The sequence below is a fragment of the Siphateles boraxobius genome, unplaced genomic scaffold, assembly GCF_051911475.1.
Source record: "Siphateles boraxobius isolate OS27281-9 unplaced genomic scaffold, OSU_SipBor_1 12, whole genome shotgun sequence".
Lineage (NCBI taxonomy): Eukaryota > Metazoa > Chordata > Actinopteri > Cypriniformes > Leuciscidae > Siphateles > Siphateles boraxobius.
In genome coordinates, this window is record NW_027508722.1 from 12227992 (window position 1) to 12253588 (window position 25597).

A 25597-nucleotide genomic window follows, 5' to 3' on the forward strand; every position below is an offset into this window, starting at 1 on the left:
CGTACTGATATGCGCGCCCTGACAGCAAACCGTAGGTATGATCTGAGTCGAAGGAGAATGGAGACATAAAAGTAGGCGTCCTTCAGGTCGATCGCTGCAAACCAATCCTGTGGCTGCACACATCCAGAAATGCGTTTGGCCAGGAGCATCTTGAACGGCAGCCTGTGAATGGAGCGGTTCAGATGCGTAGGTCCAGGATTGGCCGTAACCCACCAGACTTCTCTGGGACAATGAGGTAGGGGCTGTAAACCCGGACCGCATTTCGGCTGGAGGGACAGTCTCAATCGCACCCTTCGCCAGTAGGGTAGCAACCTCCGCTCTCATGATAGGGGCATAGCCATCGACCAAAGTGGAGCGGACTCCCCTGAAGCGGGGAGGAGACCGTGCGAACTGAATCGCATAGCCGAGCTGATGGTTCGCGCGGAGCAGATCGGGAAGCTCTAGGCAGGCTCCCAACAGTGCCAGCGGCGTCAAGAACCACAGACGTCCCCCCGGTGGTGCAGCGAAGCGGAATGACCGGCCCAGACATGGACGGCATAGCGGCCCGGTGTGGGGGCAAGGTCATAACCGCACCCTGACAGAGGAGGCCAGGGAAGGACCAGCGTTCCACGGGGGCCTGCTCTGTCAGGGGTCTGGCAACAGAGGGGGACAGGGGCGAAGCGGTCCGTGGACGGCACGCCGTGTCAACCGCCTCTGGGACAGAGGGGGACGAGGAAAGCACGGCTTGTGGGCGGCGCTCTGTGTCGTCCGAGAACTCTGTATGCTCAGAGACGAGAGTCAGCTCTTTCTGAATAAGGATTCTTCCCCAGCCCTCTACCGGGGAAAGGAGTGGCCCTGCTACCAACTCCTGGAAAGAACTGAGTCTCATCTCAGAGCAGCCCATCTCAAAAGTGCCGCTTAACCCGGCGTTTAGCGGGGGGCAAGGCTGGAGAGGGCTGTGGCATACCCCCTACGTTCTTCCAGAGCCAGGCCTGGGTGAACGGGCGGGGTTGGAACCGTGGGAGGGCGCCTTCGGCGGTGGGCAGACTGAGGGATCTGTTCAAAGTTGGGCAGAATAACCTCAATTTGCTCACAGGCGGTTGAGAACTGTTGGGCTGAAGCTCTCAACCGCACCGCCGAAGAGGCCTACCTTGGAGATGGGGGTGTCGAGCAGACGGGTCCGCCCGACATCGTGCACATCAGACCGGTCAGCCCCAGACTGGTGAACATCACCTAACTCCGAGAGCGTACGGCCACTTTTGTCGCTCGGAGAGCAAGGTCAGTGGCGGCACGCAGCTCAATGAAGAGCCTCGGGTCAGTCACGCCCTCCTGCATGTCCATGAGCATCTGGGTCCAGTAGACCAGCAGAACGGTCATAGGATGCAGTGAATGCAAGGATTTCGCCACAGATTAGTGTAGACAAAAAGAACTACAGGCTTTGGACGGGTGCTTAGGATTGCGCCGGGAACAACAGAGCGTTCAACCGGGGGGACCCCAGTGTACCCATGGGCAGCGGCCCCTCAGGGGAGGAAAGGCGGATGAGACCAACGAGAGGACCCGTGATCTCATCCTGCACGTCCGGGAGGAAAGATATTGGGGTTTGCCGTGGACGTGGGTCGGCGGCCTCACCCAAAAACCAATCGTCCCGGGAAAGCATGGCCGTCATCTCCGGATCAGACTCAGGCACAGCCGTATGCACACCAGAAGGTGGCAGCTGTGACGAGTCATCATTTCCAAAAGAATCAAGCCCACCTAGTGATGCTGCTATAGACACAGCATCATCCTCTGTAGCTTCAAATGAAAACACACGGGCCACCCGAGGGTAGACTCGTGGAATCATCAGTTCGCTAGCGGGCACAGTCATTAAAGAGGGGGGGCTGGGGCGTGGACACAGAGTCGGCGCCTTGTTCCAGACAAACACCCTCAGGTCACCCTGGCCACCAGCCGAAGATAGGGTGGTGGATGAGGGGACTCTCACTCTTAAGAGTTCACAGAGTCTCGACCTATATATGACGCGATGATCACGTTCCCAGAGAGAACATGAGTCATCCACGAGCGCTGTTCAAGCATGATCAAAGCCCAAACATACTAGACAGCGCTCGTGCCCATCAGAGTCCGATACCAGTCCGCTGCAACCAGATATGCACTTTAAAAAGACGTGCCGCGTGCGAGCTCTTTTATGAGAGGAGAAAAAAACTGCGCGAAGTTGAAGCGCACAGGGAGACACACACACACTGGCAGATCACTGCACAGATCAGCAGGCACTGTGAGCTCGCTGCCGATCGCCGTCACACCAACACCGGAGAGAGAAGCTCGTCTCGTAGAGCAAAGTCAGAGAAGGCTGTGGAGTGAAGAAATACTCTTGGCTCCGAAGCGAAAACATATCTGCAAGTTGCCGGCGTCCTCCTTTTATACCCACGAGGTAAGGCGGAGATACGCGATGCAAATTCCGCAGACCCATGGCATTTCTTTGCCATTGGCTCGTTTTGTAATACTCAAAGTCGATAGGTGTTCTAAGCGAAACTCCATTTGTCGTCATCCGACGTAACTCGGAGTGACAACGAAAGGGAACTTTCATTTTCTGGTTGTCATAGTCATACCCTCATTAAGTTACAATTAAAGTTAGTGAGTCCATGCAAACTTACAAACCTAAATAGCTAACTGTTCTCACGTCATTTACAGTGTAGGTAAAAAACACCCAATGGCTCAAAAATAAACGTAACATGAGGCTTCTCCCGCTTGCATTGTGATCTGTAAACCCTCGCTTCCAAATGAATCGTGTTATGTACCATATTTATTTTAAAATCTTTTATATATCCCTCCATGGCATATTTAAGTCCCACTTGAATGCTCCTCGACAAGAGGTGGTCCTTCTGTGTCCAAAATTGATCAAAATCATCTTGGGACAAGTTTTTCACACTGACAGCTGTCATTGTAAGACAGTTAGCTACTCCGTTTTTTTATCCGAGATAGCAACAGTAACTAAAGGGGACGGGGTTTAGGATTGGTCAATTGGGTTGAGATCTGGGGAATTATGTGGCAGGGCAACACCTCAAACTCTTCATAATGTTTCTCAAACCATTTAACAATGTGTGCAATATGGCAGGGGTGCATTATGCTGCTGAAAGAAGACACTTCCACCAGGGAACACCATTGACATCAAAGGGTTTACCTGGTCTGCACTTTGCTACACTCTGCTGCGTATGGGGCTACATAGCTGCAGACCAATCAGAGTGCCTATTGACCCCTGTCCACCGTCAAAAGTGCTTACAATGGGCACGCGAGTGTCCCTACAGGACCTTGGAGCAGTAAAAGAAGGTCACCTGTTCCAATGAGTCCTGTTTTATATTCCATTACATGGACAGCCGTGGATGTGTGCACCGTTTACCTGGGGAAGTGATTGCACCAGGATGTGTGTTATGACACAGTCCTCCCATAACTATAATTTAAATTGTGACTTGTGCCACAATAGTCCTTCGGTTGGCTCGGACCCGACAGGATAGCCTTTGTTGCCCCCATGCATCGATGAGCCTTGGGCATCCAACACCCTGTTACCTATTTGTGGTTTGCTGACTGGGAGCAACACACAAGCCTTGCCATTTCAGAGATACTCTGGCACAGTTGCCTTGCCATAATTTTACCCTTGTCAAAGTCGCACAGATCTTAATTCCAGCCCATTTCTCCTGCATCCACGTTGATTACAAGAACTGATTGTTTGCTTTGTCATCTACACAGACAGTAATATGTTGCCTTTTTGGATATGATCAACCATATTCGCTTCACCTGTGACTGGTCATAATGTTTTGGCTCACCAGTGTATAAAGGAGTCGTACTTATTTTACATAATCAGCCTCCCCCGCAGCCAAGTGGAACATATAGTCCATACAGCAAATGGATGACTGATACTTTTGTATGCTCCTTCATACATTTAGGACCGATAAAGCCTAACAAAGCTTAACAAACAACTTAATTTGCTTTGAATCTGTTATGACTCATAATAAGGCCATTCACAGTCCATGAATAACAAAATAAATATGAGACTTTGAATGGTAGAGTTGAGAGTCAGGATACAAAATGATGGCCAACTGGCTAACACTGAATGTTCAGAAAAGGCAGCTTGTTAAATTGGGTTGATGAAATTTTTGATTTGAAGTGCATTTAATGTGGTCAGAGTGCAGGAGATGTCTTATGGTGCATGACAGTGCATATTCCTGCACTACTTTGTAACCTCTTCTAAACTATTTTGCAGAAATAAAAGCAAATTCAGACTGATGATGAAAATAAGGACAGAAATTCGATTTTATTTTAGGTTTCTATTCATCATTATTATTTGAGTCATCATTATTATTATACATCCTGCATTTGCCCCTTCTCTCTTAATAAAGCTCATCAAAGCTTATACACACTTCTATCTTCTTCTAGAAAGCTAGCCTGGCTGCTTTAATTGTCTTGCTCAGTGCTGCCACGTTTTTATTTAACCCAATAACTGAGAAAATCTGAGTTATTATAATAAAAAGTTATTATAATAATAATACATTTATTTTATTAGGCGCCTTTAAAAGTTGCTTTCTCAAAGCGCTTTACAGGCAAACATAATAACAGAGAAAACGTACTCGGTTACTAACGTAACCTCGGTTCTCTCTAGAGAGGGAACGAGTACTGCGTAATATCTTACGCTATGGGGAAAACCTCTTTTCCACGAGATATTGAAGCCAAATATTATCCTTAATTTTGAATTAATGTAAAACGCTGTGCAGCAGCATGCAGACATAGGCAAGACGGCTTGCGCGCCTATTGGCTGCCCTGCGGCAACAGCAGCTGCCTATTGAGAGAGGCTCTGCGTGACACATATCCAATGGGGGCATTTCGCGCCCATTTCGTCACGTCCCGCCAGAAAGGGCGTGATCTCGCCCTATAAACATAGCTCGATTAGGCTGGTACAACTGGTTTTCATCGCCGAAGCGAACCAGAGCTGTGTATGCACGGCAAGATACGCAGTACTCGTTCCCTCTCTAGAGAGAACCGAGGTTACGTTAGTAACCGAGTACGTTCTCTTACGAGAGTATCTCTCGTACTGCGTAATATCTTACGCTATGGGGAACACAATGCAAAACGCCGTGCGTACTGGGATCCGACACCAAAGTTCCAAGGGCAGTAGCCCGGGGCTCATATAGTGCATAATCACCATAGACTCACAGAGAGCTGGAGAAGAGAAGCTGCAAGCATCATTCCCCATGAAATAGGATCTTACAGGAGCTAGTTATGTTAACAGTGTTTCACGCAGAAAGGGTGAACGTGTTCAGCCTGAACTGGGTAATAGTACGGGTTATTCAACACCCATGGAGCTGTTTTATCGCTCAGTGAGCGATGCACAACCAAAACTCAGCATCTGGGCCGGCACAGCGGGGCAGATAGCACTGAATTCTATACCGACAGAAGCTTGGCTTGTAAGGCGGGAACCTCTAGGTTGTAAAACCTTATAAATATAGACGCGAGGCCCAGCACGCGGCCGTACAGACATCGGTAACCCCACTATACCACGCCCACGATGAGGCCACGCCTCTCGTGGAGTGCGCTCTGACACCCAAAGGACACTGCAGGCCCTTAGAAGTGTAAGCCAGTGCTATGGCATCGACTATCCATCTGGATAGGCTCTCTTTTGATGTGGCCAGTCCCTTGGAGCGTCCGCCAAACAAAACGAAGAGCTGCTCAGTCTGTCTGAAGACCGACGAGCGGGACACATAAGCTCTCAGTGACCTGACAGGGCAGAGGAGACTTGCATCCTTCTCCTCATCACGAACCGGGAGGGCGCACAGGGAAATAACCTGGGCCCTGAACGGTGTGTTGAGGGATGTGGGCACGTACCCGTGCCTTGGTTTGAGTATGACTTTTGAGTCATTAGGCCCAAACTCCATGCATGACGCGTTTACCGAAAGCGCTTGCAAGTCCCCTACGCGCTTCACTGAAGCGAGAGCCATAAGGAATACCATTTTGAGAGACAGATGTTTCATGTCTGACAAATGGATTGGCTCGAATGGGGCATCTTTCATGGCTTCCAAAACCGTAGAAAGGTCCCACACAGGGACTGAGGGGGGTCTGGGAGGATTCAGCCTCCGAGCTCCCCTGAGGAATCTCACGAACAGGTCGTTTTTCCCCAGTGACTGGCCAGACGTCGGTTTTGCAAACGCCGCTATGGCTGCCACGTATACTTTGAGCGTGGATGGGGTTCTGCCCTTATCCAGCAGCTCCTGAAGGAAGGAGAGCACTTCTGTAACCCCGCAGTCTGCGGGTGAAAAGCCCTGAGCTTGACACCAGGCACAGAAAACCGACCACTTTGAGGAATAGAGCCGTCTAGTAGACGGGGCTCTAGCCTGCGTGATTGTATTTAACACTCCCTCTGGGAGGTTAGCGGGTACCCGTTGATGACCCATGCATGTAGGGACCATAATTCCGGGCGAGGATGCCAAATCGAGCCCTTTGCCTGAGAGAGGAGGTCACTCCTCATCGGTATCGGCCACGGGGCAGTGCTGGTCCGCCGCATTAGGACTGGGAACCAATTCTGGTTTGTCCAGAGCGGAGCCACGAGTAGCACTGGGCATCAGTTTTCCCTGATTCGTTCCAGCACTTGAGGCTGGAGCGAGACAGGGGGAAAAGCATAGAGGGGGCAGCGGGGCCATACGTGGGCCAGCGCATCCCTGCTCTTGGAGAAAAAGTTTGGACAGTGAGCGTTTTATTGGGACGCGAACAGGTCCACCTGCGCTCTGCCGAATGTCTCCCACAGCAGTTGGATCGTCTGCAGGTGCAGCGACCATTCCCCTGCTGGGACATTGTTTCTGAAAGCAGGTTGTGCTGAGCCCAGACCAGGAGGCGTTCCGTCAGCCTGTAAAGGTTTCGGGACCTGACGCCACCCTGGTGATTTATGTATGCCACCACTGACATGTTGTCCGACCAGACTCAGACGTGGCGGCCTTTTATCTGGGGACAAAAGCGCCATAGCGCATTGTCGACTGCCAGCATTTCTAGACAGTTTATGCGTAGGAGCTTTTCCCGTTCTGACCACTGGCCGAAGAACGGTCTGCCCTCGAGCAGCGCTCCCCATCCCGAGGTGGTGGCGTCCGTGGACACCACCGTCACACTCGAGGGAGTCCCCAGACTCACGCCTGACTGATACCAGTCGGCTATTTTCCAAGGTTCCAGAGCCGAAACGCATTTCATGTCGACCCTGAGGCAAAACAGACCAGAGGTCCATGCCCGGGGTGAAACTCGCACTTTCAGCCATAACTGCAGTGGGCGTATGCGAAGCAGGCCCATCTGGAGTACTGAAGATGCCGAGGCCATGAGACCCTGCATTTTCTGAAACCTTTTGAGCGGGACTATAGAGCCGCGGCGAAAGGATTTTGCGGCGCGCTGAATGTCCACTTCTCACTCTGGCAACAGACATGCTGTCATAGACAGCGAGTCCAGCACTGTTCCCAGAAAAGAGATTTTCTGGCTGGGAAACAGCGAGCTCTTCGCCCAATTGACTGTGAGACCCAGATTCTATGAGCTCTGAATGTGATCGAGCTAGAATCAGCCAATCGTCCAAGTAGTTCAAAACTCGCATGCCCTGAAGTCTCAGGGGTGCGAGGGCCGCGTCCATGCACTTCGTAAATGTACGGGGTGCTAGGGATAGGCCGAACGGTAGGACTGTGTATTGATATGCCTGCCCCTTGAAGGCGAATCTGAAGAATCACCTGTGACGTGACGCTATTTGTATTTGGAAATAGGGGTTTTCCAGATCTATTGACATAAACCAGTCTCCCTGGCGCACTTGCGCAAGGATTTTCCTGGTTGTCAGCATTCTGAACTGGCGCTTCAAAAGCACTCTGTTCAGCTGTCGCAGATCTAGAATGGGTCTGAGACCCCCGTCTTATTTTGGTAACAGAAAATATCTGCTGTACAGCCCCCTTCGCTCTGAGCCTGAGATAAAGGTTCTATGGCCCCTTTGCTCAGCAGTTTCGCTATTTCGGCTCGAAGTAGATGAGATACTTCGTTGTTTACCGTGGTTTCGACTCGCGCCGTGTAACGGCAGGGACGTCGAGCGAACTGTAGCGAATAGCCTCTTTTTATAGTGTTCAACACCCATTCTGATACCCCGGGAAGCTTTGCCCACACATTTGCGAGAATAGCTAGGGGTAGAATGAAATCCGGGCTCTGGCCGCGGCATAGCGGCGGCTGCAGAGCTTCGGTGTGCTGAGACATAAACACTGTGTTTATAGTGTGCGAGGCGGGAGGCGCGCCGATCACGGCGGGCAGCCTGGTCGCGTTCGAATTCTCTATGACAGGTTGTGGAGAGAGAGCGAGCGGGACAAACCCCGTGGGGTTGAGCGTGTCTGTGAAGGAATGTGGGCGCGGGACGGCGGGAACATTCACTGCACTGAGAACACCGTCGGCTTGTGCTGACCGAATGTGTGTCGGTTTCGTTTTGACAGAAAACGAGGGACACGCATCGTGTAGTGTTGGTGGGCACTGTGTCGTTGGCACATTCACTACATTTTTGCACAATTGACATGAGTCGATTTTATTTGTGCTAGCCCTGAACTGTGGCGGGCTGTGTCTGTGTGTGGGAATGGGCACTGAGACCCTTGCATTCTTACAACACTCATAACACCATCGGCCGTGGCCGGAATACCAGAAAATACACTCTTTTGGGATTTATCTGGGTCGCCGTAAAAATGGCATTTGTGTGCAGGCAAGCGGGCTGTGGTGCCGGCTTGTTTACTGCGAAATACACTGGAACAGTCACATTGTTTGGAACTGAACGAGCGAGAAGTTTCGGTGGAGTCTGGCCGCGGCGAGACTTAAACACCATGGTTCTTAGCTGACTAAGCTGACACCGTGGGTCTTAGCTGACTTAGTTTCGTTTTACAGAAAACGTGCCACATGCAGTGTGTAGTTTTTGTGGGCACTGGGTTGTGGGCACATTCACTACATTTAATGCACAATGACATGAGTCGATCTCATTTGTGCGAGCCATGCACTGTGGCGGGCTGTGTTTGTGTGTAGAAATGAACACTGGGCTGTGGGCATTTTTATTACACTCATAACACCATCGGCTGTGGCCAGAATACCAGAAAATACACTGCTTATATGATTTTTCTGGGTCGCCGTGCATTTTTGTGCAGGCAAGCGAGCCATGGTACCGGCTTGTTTACTGCAAAATACACTGGAACATTTGCATTTTCTTGGAACTGAACGAGCGAAAAGTTTCGGTGCAAGTCTGGCCGTGGCAAGACTAAATTTTATCTGCTGCGAGACCTGGGATCGAACACGGGTCTCCCGTAAGAAGGCTTTGGGTTTCGCCACTGAGCCACAGGAGAAAACGACAAAAGCTTAAAATAGCTCGAGCAGATAACAGAGCGTCATCACAGTTTGTGTGTGGACTAAAAACACACTCTTTCCTCTTTTCGCCGGTGACGCATACCCACGGGGGGCGGGGGCGGGGGCGTGGTTAGCTTTCTTATAACGTCAAGAAAGCTAGCCGCGGTTTTGATGCTGGCCTGTTTTCCTGACGACTCGCGGGCAGAAGGGAGGAGGTCCACAGAGCTCGCCCAATCCTCACTGTCCGACGCCAGGATAGAGCAGCTGGCCTTCTCTACAGATGCAGCTATCTCGTCGTCATTAATGGCGGAAGCGGTGGAGCGCGGCGGCGCCAGCGACTTCAGACTCAAGGCTCGTCCCGCTGTGTGCTTTCCTCAGACGGCGTGGCTTCTCACTCCGGATCCAGCGATGCGGTGATGCTTCAGTTTCAGATGAAATCAGTTGTACCATCCTAATCGAGCTATGTTTATAGGGCGAGACCACGCCCTTTCTGGCGGAACGTGACAAAATGGGCGCGAAATGCCCCTATTGGATATGTTTCACGCAGAGCCTCTCTCGATAGGCTGCTGCTGTTGCCGCAGGGCAGCCAATAGGCGCGCAAGCCATCTTGCCTATGTCTGCATGCTGCTGCACAGCGTTTTACATTAATTCAAAATTAAGGATAATTTTTGGCTTCAATATCTCATGGAAAAGAGGTTTTCCCCATAGCGTAAGATATTACGCAGTACGAGAGATACTCTCGTAAGAGAACTACACACTTTAAATAGAAAAATAAACAGGTAAAATGAACGATCAAGTAAAAGCAATCCTAAAATAAAATGTTTTGAGAAGAGATTTAAAAGTCACGAATGTATTTGCTTCCCTGATGTCGGCCGGGAGAGAATTCCAAAGCTTAGGAGCCCTCTAGAGGAGACCACTCTGGGAGGAACGCATATTACGACATGGTTTGTAAGGCATTAATAGATCAGTCAAGTACTGAGGAGACAGATTATGCAAAGCCTTATATGCCAGCATAAGGATTTTAAAATCAATGGGGTACCTGACAGGGAGCCAGTGCAAATACTTCAAGACAGGGGTAATATGATCCCTAGCCCTGACCCCAGACAATACTCTAGCAGCCGAATTCTGTAGATATTGCAGTTTGTCAATTGATGATTTAGATACCCCAGCTAGGAGACCATTACAGTAGTCAACATGTGAAAAGACAAAAGAGTTTATCAACCTCTCAGCAACTGAGAAGGACAACATAGGACGTAAACGTCCTATATTTCTGAGGTGATAAAAGGATGTCTTAACCGTATTCTGCACAAAAGGCTCAAATGACAGTGTAGCATCAAATATGCTCTGACACCAAGATTTTTTAATTTGCTTTAAAACTCCAAGCCAACACCATCAACCGACAGAGTGAGAGACCCAGCCTTTCGCAGTTGATGAGGAGAGCCAAGGAGCATAATTTCTGTTTTAGAGCCATTTAAGAAAGAAAATTATTAGACATTCAAATCTTGATCTCAGCAATACAGTTGGAAAGATGCACAACATCCACTTGCTGTAAGTAAGTAACAGTGCATGGTCAATAGTGTCAAAGGTTGAACAAAGATCCAAGAGAATGAGAAGGGTCACGGAGCCGGAGTCGGAGGCTATAAGTAAGTCATTAGTGACTTTAACCAACACAGTCTCTGTGCTGTGTAATTTCCGAAACCCAGATTGATGAGGCTCAAATAGATTATCTTCAGTTAAGTGTTTGTTTAATTGGGCCGCAACCACACCCTCCAAGATTTTAACCAGGAATGAAAGATTAGAGACTGGACGATAATTTGAAAGAATTTTCCTATCAGAATTTTGCTTTTTTTAAACAGGAGTGACAGCAGCAGTTTTAAGTGCTGCTGGCACCACCCCAGATGACAAAGAGTCATTGATTATAGCAAGAATTGAGGGACTTAAAGGACCAATGCAAGATTTAAACAGGCTACAAAGCATAGGATCAAGTATGCAAGTGAAAGTTTTCATACGAGAAACATGCTTGCAGAGCATCTCAGATTGTAATATAGTAAATTTGGAGAAAGGAGTGCCAGAAAAGCTTAGTGTATTAGCTGTACGATCAGCAGACCCAAAAGAAGTACACATTTTTGTGCGAACATTGTTAATTTTTTCACTGAAAAATTTGAGAAATTCATTATACAACCAATCAGATGAAGTCAAAGAACTGACACCATCTGCATTAAGTAGACTGTTAATTTTATGAAAGAGCTATCTAGGATTGTTTTGATTATTTTCAATAATATATGAGAAAAATGCAGATCTTGCAGTTTCAATAGCTACTCTGTAGTGTGTCAAGCAGTTTTTCCAAGCTTGGTGAAACATATTTAATCCAGAGGAACGCCATTTACGCTCCAATTTCCGACTGAACAACAAATGAGACTTTAAGTGTTTTTAAGGGTGCAAAGATGTCCAAGTTGGCTGTAAGAACATTGTTAAATACTAAGATTTTATCCTCAAGAGAAGCAGAGGACATAAAATCTAAAGAACTGACATACAAATTTACAAAAGTAGCATGATCAACTGATTGCCATTTGCGGAATGAAATAGTTTGTGTAGTCTCAATACTAGAATGAAATATCTCAATATTAAAGAAGATAGCTAGATGGTCAGAAAGTCCAACATCCGTAACAGAGAAATTAGAGAGAAAAGAATAATTTGCAATAACTAAATTCAATGTATGACCTTTACAATGAGTAGGGACGTTTACAAACTGAGAAAAATTAAAACAGTCCAAGAGTGATAGGAAATCCTTGGCCATGGCACAGGCTTTCTGATCTACATGTATATTAAAGGGGTGGTAAAACACATTTTTTCGAAGGCTTGATTGTGTTTGCGGGGTGCACTGTAACATGTGTTCATGCTTTGTTTTTAAAAAATTGCATTATTTTTTTTTTTATTTTACCTTTATTCTACACTGCTCTGTCCCTCCCTGTAAAAACGGTCTGATGGTTTCCGGGTTCTATGAAGCCAGTCCCTCAAAAATACACAATAGGCTCAGATTGGTTAGCTGGCCCAGTGTGTTGTGATTCGCTAACCGCCTAGTGCACGTTTTCCGGAAACGTTACGCCCCTTACCTTTACCGGTAGTTTGTGCTTCGTTGTATTATAAACAATGGCGTCAATCAGACCCAGAGAATGTTAGTGAAGATGATCGAGCAGAACCTGTTCAAGAACGGCTGTTAAACGACGTTTCAGAAAGAGTTGTTTTTTGTTGTTATTTCTGTCTCATTACTTTTTAGATACGCTGTAATTAAATTGTACTAATTATTATAGTATTACAAAAAATAAGCTTCATATTCATAAACAAGAATTTCATATAAACGTACTAACAAATTATACTAACGTTACTGTCTCAGTCCTCGTCTGCACCAGTCTGTCTTCGTCTTCACTACACTTCCCAGTATCTTCCTTGTCTCCACACCTGAACTCACTCCCTCATTATCCACCTGTTCCTCGTCATCATCATCTGTGTTACCTGTCCTCACTTCGTTAGTGTTCATTTGTACTCGTATTTAGTTGCCTTCTGTTCAGTTAGTCCTTGTTGGTTGTTTGTCTTGTATAGTCGTGTTTAGTGTGTGTTACCAGCCTGCCTGAATCTACCTGTTTGTACCTGCCTGTTATTATATTAGTAAATTGTTGTAATTGGAGCCTTTGGACTTTGAGTCTTCTTCAACCCACACTGCACCGTGACAGAACAACCGACCGCCCCAAGATGGATGATGGGGTCAGAATAATCGACTTGGCGGAGAGATGCCACCACTTCCTCTCGTTCGTCGAGGGTTTCATCTTTTAGCAAGTAGTACAGTATTTACAACACTAACAACATCTTTTTGCATGAGCATATTAATATGAAATAGGCATATTACAACAACTCTAATCAGTTATCAGTAAGTTGTTTTAACAATTACACATAGCTTTAATACTAATATAAAGCAACATTAAATTTAGTGTACTCATTTAAAGGTCAAACTCCCTTTTCCATGTTGAGACACCTCTTGCCATATTCAATTGCTCATTTTAACTGATAGAATAGTCACCAGAAATGGGTTAAGTCCACAATTTGAAAATAAATCGGTCTGGCGATTCAGTCATTCATGTAATTTTGCTGGCTGTAATGAGTCATGCTTGTCCTACTCATCCACAGTCTCATTTCAGAACACTACAGTGGCATGCTAGACCTCACTTATGACACTGGTGCCCTGAAGATAAAAGAGGATATGAAGTTCGGTAATAAGTGGATGGAACCACTTTCGATTGAATTCTATCAGATTTTGTGCAGCACTTATAAAAAAGCAATCTGATGCTACTGAAATATTGTCTCCTGAAAAAAAGGGACTTTGTGAAAGAAAGAAAGAAAGAAAGAAAGAAAGAAAGAAAGAAAGAAAGAAAGAAAGAAAGAAAGAAAGAAAGAAAGAAAGAAAGAAAAATAAATGTAAAAGAATTAACTCGGCACAAAAACAAAAAAAGGTGGCACACCAAGGCTCCAAAAATGGAAGAAAAAAAATGTAATAGTGAACTCACACAAAGGTAGGCACTATAACCATATAATGTCTAACTATCATAACTAATAAGGTGAAATCAAGAACTAAGGGTACGTTTACATGACAACAATGTACAAAAAACTGAAACATTTTTCCTTTGAGTTTTTTGAAAGGTTCCACGTACAGATGACAATTTTATCAAAACCATCCCCGTTCACATGGATCCGCGAAAACGACTCAAAAGGCTGTATTGTGCTGCCAGGCCAGTAGTTGGCTACTGTATGTTACTTTTAAAAAGAAACATTACGCATCTAGACTGAACACGTAATACGCATGTGCATGATGTCAATGTTTTCACAAATTCGTTTTTTTGTAATTTACACGGAGACGATATCGGTAATTTTTCAAAAACCTGCACTTTGAAAACCGTTTTCAATAGTTTGTTTTCAGGCCCCCCATTCAGCGTCGTCATGTAAATGAACGGCCAAAACACATTACGGGCCCTATCTTGCACCCAGCGCAATTGACTTTGTACACCGACGCATATCATTCCTATTTTGCACTCGACGCACAGCGGATTTTTCCCTCCACAGACATACGTCGGTAAATTAGGGAATGAACTTGCGCTCCCGGGGGCGGTTCAGCGAAAAGAGGAAGCGTGTTCCGGCGCAAACGTTCCCTGGTGCTATTTTGCATTTTCAGAAAACAATTCTGCCACAGACCAGGAAAGACCTAGTCTAAAGTCAGTGGCGCGTTATTCAGATGCTACTTTAAGGCCGCATGCTTGGCCATAATGTAGAGAGTCCACAACACGCATACACTTTGCTTCTCTTATTTACACACACGCAGCAGTTCCCATTTTTGCAAACCATACATAATTACAAGGAAAAATATTACCACACGAGGGGAATCATTGTGGTGTCCATGAAGATGTGAAAAAATAGGCATAAAGCTAGCTTATAAATTCACCCAAATTATTTAACGCCTGTTTAACCAAAGCTAATTTGGGTGGGTTTCTCCCATCCCCATACAACGTCACTTCTCTGTCTTTTACGGCCCTGATGAGAACGTCCAGCCCGATCTCATGGCAATTCGTACGAATTTTACGAGGTGGCTAATTCGTACGAATTCATACGACCTCACTAGTAGGAATTAGACCGATTTTTGCTAAATCGTACATATTTTACGAGTTGCCCAATTCGTATGAATTTGTACGAATGAACTACTCCTGACCCCGACCCTAAACCTACCCATCACGTGGGTTCAGACAAATCGTACAAATTCGTATGAGTGAGGTCGTACGAATTCATACGAATTAGCCACTTTTTAATCACTCGTACAAATTCGTACGAATTGGTCGTGAGATAGCGTTGGAACGTCGGTCTCCTCGGCTGTGAACCGCTCCTGGCGTGCGCCTGGAAAATCCGCCATTATAATAGCAATCCGCCATGGAACAAGCACGCCTGCTTTTAAAGGGAATGTGAGATGACGCTCTGATTGGTTTATTTCACGTTACGCCCAAACCACACCTATGAGTAATGTAGCTACTTCAGACCAACCCATTTTAGATTTGAGTCGGGCGCAAGAGTAATTTATCCCGCTGATATAATAGCAACAGCACCGGAGATACACCCACAAAGTTACTTGTGTTTTGCATTTGATACTTGCGTTTCAGTTCGTTAAAATAGTTTTAGTTAAAAACTAACTAAAATAGTTTTTAGTTTTTTAGTTGAAAATGGTGTCGTGTAAACAGCCCCAAAACTGCAATGAAACTAATCCAAACTTAACCCTGACATTATGATTATAGTAGTTTAAGAAACTAAATAACATTTTATTAAGGTAATGTAAGTAAAGGATACAGTTGCATGAAACAATTTTTATTCTTGGAGTTACATGAAGTAAATTGTTGGCAAATTTATGACGGCAAGATTGAAGTCACATCAACTTGACATTTTTAAGTGCAGTAAAGACAATTGGGGGAGACCAGGGATGATTGCTAAACTTTGCATTCTTTAATGTCAGTTTTATTATATGCTATTTAACTTATATTTTGTTATTTACCAGTTTACATGTAAGAAATTAAACATGTATCTGCTAAAAATGATTTTTTTTAAATTCTCCTACGTGTCCCTAAATTGTGTAAATGAATGTCAATTTCAGTACAAAGAGTTTTGCTACAACCTATCCCACTACCGAGTGAGGTGCAGCAGCAGTTGGGTTATATGGTAACATTAGAATATTGACATGTAAAAAGAAGATTTTTACAACAAAAAAATGTATATCAACGCCTTTGGCTAATTCATTTTAAACATTTTAATTCATCAAGGTATAATTGATTTTTTTTATTTTACTATAGCAATTAAGAATTGTTTTTGGACAAATCATGCATGAAATGTGCTGATAATTAAAATAACACTCTTACACACTGGTAGTTGTCATTTTCACAGATGCCAAGTTGTGTTAAATGTTGGCTTATACATTGTCCTATTTTGTGTCATTTTTATCAGGTAATTGGGGAAAGTAGAGTTACAATCCTCCTTGTCTTCTCAGAGTTGATATTTTATTTTTTTATTTAATATATTTTGGTGAAAATTGAGTAAATGTGATGCATCAAATTAAACAAGATAATCTTTGTTTTCTTCTTGTATTCCTCATTTGTAAGTAGCTTTGGATAAAAGTGTCTGCTAAATTAAAAAAAAAAAAATTATTTTTCTACCCCAGTCTTGTAAATCCTTTATATTTTTTAGATACCGTACTTTAATAACCTTAAGAGGATGGTGGTCCCAACTCATATAAAAAGGATATAAAAGGGTGTACATCTATTGGTCTTTTTAAATTGAAGTAAAAAGATTGTAAAAAACAACAACAATTCTGTAAACATTGACATGGTTGCCGTTTAATGATTCCTTAAAATGGGGGGGGGGGGTTGTTTTCTGGCCCTGATACTATGTGTGTGTCTGTATGTTTTACCGTACGTAGGTATTGTTTGTGTTATTTTTATCACTTATGTTAGTGATGACCTACCCAGGGGACTGTGGATGAAAATTTGACTTTCTCTATATACAATATATGAAATGTAACATTATGTTAAAAATTACAAATATGGTCCCTTTATAAATATGTTAAAGAAAAAAAATGCCCATAACTGTTGCTGTCTCCTTTGACAAATGAAAAATTACACTTATTTTTTACAGTGTGGTCAGAGATGGGCTGTTTATTTGGTGCACAGCCAATTTGAAGATTCTGCAGTCTTATTAAACTGAAAAACTACCCTCACAACTAATTTTAACCATTAACATATTCACTTTCATTAACTGAAAACCTGACTTAGTGCTAATCCATGTCACCATTACCACGGGCCTGGAGCGCTCCGCTTCATTTCAGAATCTCTCAAAATATCTTTAACAAGCAGGAATGTCATAATATCTGCAAAAGAGACATTCTGCTGAAATTCATGTGTAGGATGAATACAATACAGAGTGGAACTCTCATATTTGCTTTTAATACACACAAAAGTCAATTTTTAAGTTGACTTAATATAACAATCATTACAATTCCATAGGCAATCAGATTTTGTCAGAGTTAATCTTTAGTAAGATAGATACTTTCCTTAATTAAAGAATCATCATAGATTCAAAAATGTAAAGAAATTTAATATATGGAATCGAAAATGGTATTAGAATACAATAATGTTGAGAAATCTCAATACTTTTTAATTTCTTATTGATTGTTTCCTTTCTGTGTCTGGCAAAGGAATAAAGATCATCTGAAAACCAGTCTTCAGGACACAAAAAGCATGAGATTTATCATTAACCAACGTCACCTTATTTTTTTTAACTCATGAGTTATCAAAGACAAGATGATGGTGCACTGGGGAAATCTAATGGCTTCACACAGCTTTTTAAATGTTTTAACCAAGAGCAAAAATATAAACACGATATTGATCAAAACGTCAATAAAGTTCACAGTCTCAGTTTAAATAATGATCCCATGTATATGTAAATTCATTTAGAATTCCATCTATTATAAGTATTGGAAGATTATAAATTGAATAAGATATGATAAAATATGATGGGGGTTTTTCAGCATGCAAATGAATTAGTAGAAAATGAAGTACCTCAGATTGCATGGAATATAATTTATCATATGATGGTTTGAATATGATTGATTTCAATTATTGATGTCAAATGCCATATTAAATGCATTTTTTGTTTAGGCAATAGCAATGTACAAATGTTACAAATTGGTGAAGAAGCAAATATTTTAAATTAATACTAACAAACATCATTTATTTAAAAAAAAAAAAATCTAAATATATCCTGATGTTGTTCCAAAACTTTATGACTTACTTTCTTCTGTTTGTCCATACAGTGGAAGTCAATGGTCACCAAAACGGTTTGGTTACCATTAAAATCTCTTTTTTGTGTGTTCCACAGAGACAGGTTTGAAACAACATGAGGGTGAATAAATTATGTCAGAATTGTATATTTGGCTATGTCTGAGGCTGTGACAAAAACCTTAGTGTCTTCGTGCTCTGTCAAGCAAGATTCCATCACTGGCCAGGAGTGTAGAGACACATTGCGTTCTTGCTTTTTTCAGCAGTGATTTAATTCCTATGGACATAGTAGAGAAAATGTTATGATGCAATCAGTATTCTGCATCACAAGCAAAGACTATTCCTATTCTTGGCTACCGAGAACAGCCAGGCCCGTCACAAGGATCCACTTTTCAGTGACCCAAACAGAAGTTCATCTCAACCACAACCAGAGCAGGTGATGCTGGAGAGAACAACACTGAAAACCATTCAGAAAACTGAAAATGTATATTGTAATGAGTTATTTTGTCCCTCTAGAATACAATTTTAATCAGAACTTTAAAACTGATATTTAGCCAAATGCAGAATTATTTATCGGCAGATGAATGGTTTTGCCCTTATATTTGCTTATAATCTAATGTTCCCTGAACATATAATAAAATCTATCCAGTGTTTGTATGGGCAAAACAAGCACTTGACATTCCATCCCCCATGGGCAAACACGTAGCGTCTGACAACATTACCTCTCTCTAGACGATACTGTCCTTATCAATGGTGACCCTAAATTAATAAAAGCATTAATCACCACAAATAATGCTGCCTGTTCAATTGATCTGCGATGGACAGTGTCAGTGTAGCTCTTGGGTTATTTAACTAATTGCTTCCTGAAGCAGATTTCACCTGAGGTTCACAGTAATAAATCAGAATGCTGGCGTGGAATGGTTCTTCCTGTGATTAAGGAGAAAGTAAATATGGTTTCTGAAGCATTTGCACTTTGATCTGGTAAAGATGTCATGTTACAACTGTGCATTTGAAGCAAAACTACCCTGGAAAATATATTAAAATGACAATGTATTATATTAAAATATCAAATAAATGTTATTTAAAAAAACATTTAATAAGTAACAATTTAACGGTCAGATTGGGTATATAAATAGCTATTTGAGCATTAAAATGTCAAATAAATGTTATTTAAAAAAATATTTAATAAGTTAAGCCATTTTAAAGGTCGGATCGGGTATATACATAGCTATTTAAGCATAGCAGCAACACAAACATGTTCACTTCCTTACCAATAATAAAAAGGAATTGTCTCTGATGCCTGATTAAACCCATGTGACATGTCAGCGCTGTATTACCGGAAATTATTGTCATTTTATTTGCTGCTTTCATATCTCTCCAGACATTTTGACATTTGTATGCCAGGATACACACGTTTCGGTCGGCATATTTGCGTTGACTGAAATGTACCTGACTTTTGATGACGTTCTTCCTCTTTTCCATCCAGGCGGATATGAGAGCACTTAAGGCTTCCAGGGACTTTTGCGCAAACTGCCATTTTGCCTTCCGTCTGTTGGGTCCTTGTCTCGTTGATCTGTTCTCATCTACTCAAGTGTTTTTCTCAGACTGCCAGCATTCGGCCTGCAGAATTCAAAAATACATGATATTTTATTCCCCTCTGCAGTGTCAAAGAGATCACAGGGATGTGTTGTAAATGAGCTTTCCACATGACAAAGATCAAATAAACCAACATCAACATATTGAGATATGCTTCAAGTGTGTATTACATTAATACAAAGTTACAGAAGAATATTTGACCAAAAATAACCTTTAAAATTAGGTAATTGTCTTATTCTAATTTGTCTTATACTAAGGGGCTGTTGAATGCTTGAATGTGATTGGTTGCAGTTACTTACAGCCTACAACAGCAAAAGAACCAAAACCCACAACGACACTGTCAGGGTCCCGCCGTGACAGTCTTGTCTGTTTTGTCACGGTTTAATGTTTCCATGTTTGTCTTGTGCTTGAGCACATGGCTTTGTCTTTGTTCGTGTTGGCCATGTGCTCCTCTTGTCCCACCTCCTTGTTTCTAGTTACCACGCCCCCTTGATAAGTCCACGTCTAGTCCTCGTTTCATTAATCGTGCTCACCTGATCCTCATGTGCTCTGGTCCCTTTATATTGTGCCTCTTTTCCCGCATGTCGTTGCTGGTTTGTTTTCTGTGCTTTATTCCTGTTTGCTTAATTCTTGTCGTGATATTGATCTTTCTAGCTCTACTGTATACTTTTTGCTTTTTTTCCTTCCAGTCTTGTTCTAGTTAGTTTTAGGCTTTTTTTTTTTCTTCACTTGTCATTGTTATGTTTCAGTCTTCATTTTTATATTTCCAATTTAATTACTCCCTTGTGCCTTGCCTGTTTGTCTTGATTTTCCCTGCCCTGCCTCCTGAGATTTCTGTTTATTTTCTTCATTTTACAAAAGCACACGGTTTTGATGTTAATGTGAGTGTACACAAAAAAAAGAAGACCCTCTATAGTTTATAATCATGTGTTGATTTTATTTATATGACCAAAAATGACGGAGTATTTTAAGTCTATGTTGCTGCTATGTGGAAAAAAAACAGCAAAACGCGCAGGCGCGTTTCTCGACCCCAGAGAGTTAAGGACAAAAATCGGACAAATGTCTTGAAAAATACCATATAAACAATGCATTGAGGTGTGGTAACCATATATAAGAGGAATAATTGACACTGGTGGGTTGAATTATTAAAAAATAATGCACATCCAAGGTATAACGGACAGTTTGCCTCATTGCCGCAAAATCACCTCTGGTGCATTATTTTCGAATAATTTGTCAATTATTCCTTACATATTCACTAGTTTTCTTTTGTGTTCCAAAAAAGAAAGTCATACAAGTTTGTGGAATGTCATGAAACAGTGTTGTGCCTGAACGCATTCATTGAACTATAGTTCATGAACTCGTTCATATTTTGGGCGAACAAGAACTGAATGTACTGTATTACTGCCTGATGAACGTTACTGTGAACGCGTTCATTCTGGTGTCTGTGAACGGCATGCTCTCTCAGTTTAACTTCGTTACAATAGGGTGCCAGATTTCTATAGAGCGAAAACCCGGGAAAAAACATACCGTGAGCAGGCCTTAATATGTAGCGGAAAAAACACCCAATCTGGTAACACCAGCCAACAGTGTCCCACCGCCGCATCTTACATTTCTGTGCAAACTTTGCCCGCCGATAAAATAAGTCGTGTCTGTGGTTCTATATGGGCTGTGGCAAAAATTTTGAAAAATAATAGCTCACAGCAACATATGGAAAAAAAGAACTATGAACTAGTTAAAAAATTTTAAGTATGAACTTTGAACTAGTTCATGTAGAAAGTGAACTTTCCCAACACTGTCATGAAACTGAACAAATGATGAGAGAATTTTCATTTTTGAGTGAACTAACCATTTAACAAACATTTTCACCAGTAATTTTCAATCACTTCCCAAAGAATGTGTTATAATAATAGAGATGCTATAACACACACCACTTATAATGTTTCTGCACAAATAGTGAATCTAGTTGACCTTAGGGTCAACACAGCCACCTCCTACTCTCAGTGTTTTATATTCATTCTTCCACCTCCATCAATAAACACGTGTGGCTTCACACATTTAACTTCACTGATGGCATGTCTTTCCGCCAAAATCCACGTAGCTCCAATCAACAGCGGCTGGAGAAAAAGAGCTGTGAGCTGTAAAGCCTGTGACCTCACTTATGCTCCAAATCATTGCTCATGTTTCAAATCATATTAGGAGGCTCTCATAAAGTCAAAGAACTCTTAATTGCCAACCTCCATGCGCTCTTGTTGCTAAAATGTTTGTCACGTAATTATTGCTCTTGAAGCTGTTTATATGAAAGTGCCTTCTCTAATTATCGCTCAGATAAATGTTATTGTTAATAATAGTGTCAGAGCTTATGTTGCATCAGACAATTGGCTTTAGGACACAATTAACATTGGGGCAGAACACATCCGCGCCATTGTTCATTAAACACTTCTATGCCTACCCAAGAGCCACCTGAGAGATGTACACTTTCTGTGGAAAAACACAGAATGTGTAGTAGATTGAGAAATTGCACTGAATAAACTGGTAAATGAATTAACTAATACCACAAAAGGTGAAATATATGAAACGCATATGAAAATAAAATATCTAAGCTCTGAGCGCAGATCCTTGCAATCTCTGACACAGTTACGTCTTCAGTGACGCCATTTGTTAGTTCACACTGAAAGCAGAAATGCTGAGAAAAGCACCACAATCACAGCCAATCATATGTATGTGATAAAATATATGTGATAGAATATACAGCAATAAATATACAGTATGTTAAATATACAGGTATGTTTTGGGGATTTTGGACCAATGAGATTTCACTGTGGATGGTACCCTATTCAGCATGACAAATAGAATCAAGAAAAAAAATTATGTTTGTAACCCATGATAACACTTTAGTGTGGGGTTCTAAATGAACAGATCAGGTTGAATGGGCACAGTAGCAGGACACTATACGGAACGTCTAAGTTCACAAAAAGGATTTGAGACAGCAATTTCACTACAACTTGTGAAAGAAGAAAAATGTACTGTATTGGTACCATCAATTGAAATGATTTTAACAGTTGCAAACATAGTCAATAGAACTAAAAATAAATACAATTAGGCCTGTTTAAAAAAGCCTGGTTAAGTGGCATCTTCTTTCAACTGCTATAACGTTAATTGTTGTGTATTAAAATAATCACCTAATTATTTCAACCTAAAAATGACCTCTGCACTGGACTAAATATATGTAACGTTAGTAGTCATCTTTATACCTACAATGTCTATTTGAATGATAAAAGATGAGTAAACAAAAATAAAGCTTGGGACAAAAGAGACTGGTTTAGTCTTACCTTTTCCCTCTTGTTTTTGAATGAATGTAGGCCTATCCTGTTTTTTCTTGTTCCTCTAAGCAGTGATTGTTCATTTAGTATTGAAATTGTCCCTACAAGTTAAATGAATAAATACATTCATATTATATTGTCTTTTACAGGTGTGCCAGGTGAGTGGAGCATCTCAGGAATGCATCTTTGATGGGGATAAGCTCTCAGCGGCTTAATCTCAACTACAGGTTGTGCAGTGCTCATTTTCACGCTACCCAGTTCAAGAGACCATCTAATGTGTATGTATATACTGAAAAAAACATCACAATAAAATTGAAATATAAAATTTAATTCATAAAGATGCTTACTATTAGGGGACATCTATCTTTCTCATATCGTTGTAGCCATGTGGGATTGAAATGGGATGCAGTGCCCACAATGATTGATGCCCCTAACCCACCACCCCCTTTGGACTTGGAGTTAAGGAGAAAGCCACCAAAGCCACGTCAGGAGTTACCACCAAAGAAACGTTAATATACCACCAAAGAAACGATAAATATAGGTAAATATTGGTATAAATACTGGGATACTTTGAGATGCCAGTAAAATTTTATCCATTTTAGAGTGAAAGCTCAATTGCTCCAGATTTCTGTTAGAGTGTCTATTACATTATCCATTTTAGAGTGGTAGTATTATGGTCTTAAGGGAAAGTAACACCTTGTTATTTTGCTGTAATGTGATTTTAGTTAATTATTTTCCAAATCTGTGTTTGTTTTACAGGCAAATAAAATTATATTGTTTACCTGTCAAACGCAGGATCATCCACTGCAGACAGTGTTTAACAATCCACTGGTTCAGAGACAGATATTAACTTACTTGATGCTTCTGAAGCAGGGCCTTCGATGCCACTGACACCACTGTTTCCACCAATGGCATTGCCAACAGGCCTCGAAGCTGCTGCCAAGGAACATGCCCTTAAGATGAACATTAGGAGTCTGAAGGTACAGGTGTACAGACTGAAGGCGAAAATGAGGGAAGTGATTCGGCTGAAGAAGACCAGGAGGGCTGGTGTTAACAAGGAGTCAGTGATGAAGCAGATGAAGAAGCTCTTACCAGCCAAAGCATATGCTTTTGTGAGTACACAGATACATATGTCTCAGCGGAAGGCTCATGGTGGACCACTCAGGACAAAGCTTTCTTCTTGTCTCTGCTACATGACAGTCCAAAGTGTTACAGGCTACTGTTTAAAGTGTTTTCTATGCCATCTGTCCGCACACTGCAGAAGCTTATGAAGTCTACTGATTTCAAACCTGGCTTTAACCACAGCATTCTTGCCACAATGAAGAAGGCTATGGAGACCACAAAGCCCATGGATAAGGTTTGTGCCATCATCACTGTCTCTCAAACAGGCAGTCCACTATAATGAGTCTGCTGACAGGATTGAAGGTATTGAGGATTTTGGTAGAGGTCAGCGTACTCCATAATTGCCAACAATGCCTCTGCATTCATGGTAAGAGGGCTGTTCCGGAAGTGGAAGCAACTCTTCGGATATTGCTTCACTAGTGGGCCCATACCACATACCCGTCTTCAATTATTGCTGCTAGAGGCAATTTGTGAGCTAAGGAAGGCTGGGATGGAGTGCTTATTCTTCATCTGTGACCAGGGTTCTGGTAACCATTCAATGCTCGCTCGTCTTGGTGTAACAAAGGAGAAGCCGTACTTTGAAGTACAGTAGATGCTGTCAGAGTGTTCTGCCTGTGGGATCCACCACATCTGATCAAGAATATTCGCAACAACTGGCGCAGCAGCGGGTTCACACTGAATGGTGATCACATCTTCTGAGGCATTTTGGAGGATCTGTTTACTTACAACAGCAAACAGGACATTCGATTGTGTTGCCGTCTTACCAAGAAGCATGTGCATCTCCCATCGTTTGCTTCCATGAGAGTAAGGTTTTGCTACTCAGATCCTGAGCCACTCCGTTGCTGTGACCTTGGCACAGGTAAAGCAGCTCACAGGTCAGGCGCAGAGGAACTACATGGTAGCTGCCAAATTCTGTGAAAACTTTGATGGCATATTCAACTGCTTCAACTCCAAGCAGCTCAAGGATTACCACAAGCTGAAGTCTGCTCCCTCAGATGCATTCGCCCATTTCCCATTCTTGGAAAAGTGTTTGGAGTGGCTCCCCCGCCTGAAGCTTGTACGTGCATTTGCTGAAGTTCAGCACATATGCCTCCCAGGAGAGTCCCCAGGTCGTCATTGACACGGAGCAGATCCCCGCGGCGAGCCTCGGCCTTGAGCGGAAGGAAAAAAATGCTCGTTCAGTTCCAGAAAATGTGACTGTTCCAGTGTATTCTGCAGTAAACAAGCCAGTACCACGGCGCACTTGCCTGCACACAAAAGCCGTTTTCACAGCGACCCAGATAAATCACATGAAGTGTATTTTCTGTATTCCGGCCTCGGCCGATGTAGGGCCCTATGATTTCCTTGATGCGGAAAACGCGGACG

The 25597-nt window shown here is 42.8% G+C and overlaps 2 long non-coding RNA genes across 2 annotated transcripts; one reads left to right on the plus strand and one right to left on the minus strand.

Moving 5' to 3' along the window:
- Positions 1 to 18375: 18375 nt before the first annotated feature.
- LOC143713531 (uncharacterized) lies at positions 18376 to 20251 on the minus strand. Its single transcript, XR_013195110.1, has 3 exons — positions 20090 to 20251; positions 19644 to 19814; positions 18376 to 18471 (listed from the first exon to the last, which is right to left on the minus strand). It is a non-coding gene; the product is annotated as an uncharacterized LOC143713531 (long non-coding RNA).
- A 3056-nt stretch (positions 20252 to 23307) lies between these two features.
- Positions 23308 to 25291, plus strand: LOC143713534 (uncharacterized). Its single transcript, XR_013195111.1, has 3 exons — positions 23308 to 23388; positions 23494 to 23618; positions 23870 to 25291. It is a non-coding gene; the product is annotated as an uncharacterized LOC143713534 (long non-coding RNA).
- The last annotated feature ends 306 nt before the right edge of the window (positions 25292 to 25597 follow it).